This window comes from Notamacropus eugenii, chromosome 6 (genome assembly GCF_028372415.1).
Source record: "Notamacropus eugenii isolate mMacEug1 chromosome 6, mMacEug1.pri_v2, whole genome shotgun sequence".
Taxonomy (NCBI): domain Eukaryota; kingdom Metazoa; phylum Chordata; class Mammalia; order Diprotodontia; family Macropodidae; genus Notamacropus; species Notamacropus eugenii.
This window is the reverse complement of record NC_092877.1, coordinates 196918670-196921504: the sequence shown is the minus strand read 5'-3', so window position 1 is coordinate 196921504 and position 2835 is coordinate 196918670.

Here is a 2835-nt window from a genome sequence, read left to right as displayed (position 1 = left end):
ATTTGCTTCCGTCCTCCCTGTGTATGTGAATATATAGAAAATGGATTTTAGATTTCATACTAGGGAGGAAAAAAATTTTTAAAACCCTTTTTCCCTTTCCCCAGAGAAAACAGACATTTTTGTAATGTACTTAATCAGATAACCCCAGCTCTTAAAGTTGTCTCTATGTGTATGTGTATATATGTGATTTATGGTGGGGGTAGGGAGAGGAGGAGGGATAGGAGAGAGTGACAGTCAATGAAAATTCCCTATTGCCACTGCCCGGATTCCAGGATTTAGAAGATTCGTTCTATAGGGATTTTCTCAGATATTCTCAGAAAATCAGAGCCACTACTCATAGTCAGTACAGTCTTTGAGAAAAACGATGGGAGGAATAGACTTACCTGAGGTGGCTGTCACTAATTCACCTAGACTTCTGCCCAGCCAGCAGTGGTGATTTATTAGTTTCATCCTCAGGGCAAGGGGAAAAAAACATGCTGGAACCAGTTTTTCTCTGCTTTGCAGATTTTATCAAATTTCAGTAAATCAAATTATTTATATCATTTAGTTAAAGCTCCTAACCAGAGTAAAGTTTGGCCCTTTAGACAGATGTTCAAACTTCTGTACTTTCTTTTACTTCTGTATACTATAAGACATGCACCAGCCGTCTTTTAAAGTTTTCCATTTGTAAACAGGGAAACACAGATCAAAAGAACTTAACAATTTTATATCTATAGTGAGAAGGCTTGAAAGTAGTAATTTAATCAGAAATTATATACAATCTTAAAGAAGAGAGAAATTCTGTAATAAATCTCTGCCATCTTGTCAGAAGAGGAAATAGGAAGGGGCATTAAAGCATGTCACCATCTTTCTTAGATCTCCTGAGGAGAAACATTTGAGCAAACTTCTCTCAGGTTCCTGGAAGGTAGAAGCAGTGACCTATGGGTCCAACTTGCCTTCAATACTCAGTCTTTCTTCTCTTGATTCAATTTCCATTTCCCTTCTTTCCTCCCTCTCATTTAACTCCAATTAAATCAGGTACCCAGCTTCTTTTTCTCTCTTCCCTAAACATCAAGTCATCCAATCCTAACCCTTGTTTCTTGTTCTACAGGTTTGCCTCACTCAAATAGTCTCAGCTTTCCCTATGATGAGAATAAAGAATACAGTTCATTTGGACTATATTTCCCAAAATCTCATACTGCTACTCTCTGAAAACCTCCCTATCTGTAGAGATCTGTCTTCAAAAGTTTGCTGTGATTAATAACAAGCAAGAAAATCCTAACACAGGTAGGACAATTTGACCTTGTAAGTACCACTGAGACTTAGTGATGTAAAAAACAATAATTTGTGATATAGCTCTGGAAAGGTATACTTTATTCAAGAGAAGTAGGAAAGTTGAAAGGGAAGGGAGAAGAACAGTAGTATTGTGTATTAGGAAAATATACCTCCGTAATGCTTTCTTAGGGCTCACTCCCCCAACTCATACTAGGATTGGCAGTTTAGGTCTTCATTGGGGTAGCTACTATTATAGATTTTGGGTAGCTATCATAATAAACATAAACTCATGAGCCTCTACTGGTGTGCTTCTCCTTCATCAGCTCATAGATTCAGTTAGTTCTTTAGTAAAGGTATTTACTAGGTGGTACAATAAATAGAGTGTTGGGCCCAGAGTCAGGAAGGTCTGAGCTCAAATCCAGCCTCAGATACTTACTAGCTATGTGGTCCTGGGCAAGTCAACTAATCCTGTTTGCCTCAGTATCCTCATCTTTAAAATAACCTGGATAAAGAATGACAAACCACTTCAGTGTCTTTGCCAAGAAAACTCTAAAAGGGGTCACAAAGAGGCAGATGTGACTGAAAAATGAATAAACAAAGACAACAAGGTATTTAATCACATGACCTTGTAAGAACAGTAGTTACAAAACATTCTCTTTTAACAACAGAGATGTAGTGTCCCACAAACACACTCAGAATCCAAGAAGCGGAAAGAGTGGGCAGGAACAGGAAGTAGAATGGTAGCAAGGCATACAAGTAGGAAAAACATGTAGCTAAGGCAACTCACAAGACCAGAACAACAGATGGGAGATGTCCTTTTTTCTCCAGAGGGTGCTTGCAAAGTTCACTATAAATCAGTAGGCTGACTTTTTGTAAGACTGGCTCTTTGGAGAGTTCAGTGTCTCTACTGGACCAGTGGGTAAGCTTTTGGTAGTCTCGGCTGCTCCCTCTAGTGTTCAGTATCTCAGCTGTAACACCCAAAAGACTTTGAAACTGTATTAAGCAGGTCATTTAGTGGCTGTGCTTGCTTCTCATATGGTTCTGCTGCTGCTGGACTGGGCCAGTCACTCAGAGATTGATGGTCAGGGGTCAGGCAGGTCACTCTGTCAGACAGAATGTTACTGTACTTTTGTCGGTGGGAATGCTACAGAGCTCTTTTTTTCTTCAATGTCAATGACCATTAACTTAAGATCAGCATAAGATTTTTCCCTTTAACTTCCTAGAGGATGTTGTTTGCTAACTCCAGATAGGGCATGAGATTTGCCTTTCCTTTGACATGATGAAATTCTTCATCTGTTTCTTCCTCTTATACACTCAGCTATTTTCATCTCCCATATTGCTTTGGGAATCTAATATAAATAAGTAGCTTAAAAACAAAGGTGTGACTGTAGTCTATTCCCCGGAGGTATGTTCATTTTCTTACTGGCTTCTTCATAAACAATTAACATAAGCCTATTTTACATCCCTGTTTTAAATACCTTTCAATATCTGTGCCTTTTGTCCTCTATAGACCATCAGCTTTTGCTGAAGTTTCTTTGGGACAGCCTCCCTATACTCATGTGAGAAATCCAGGAATCAGAA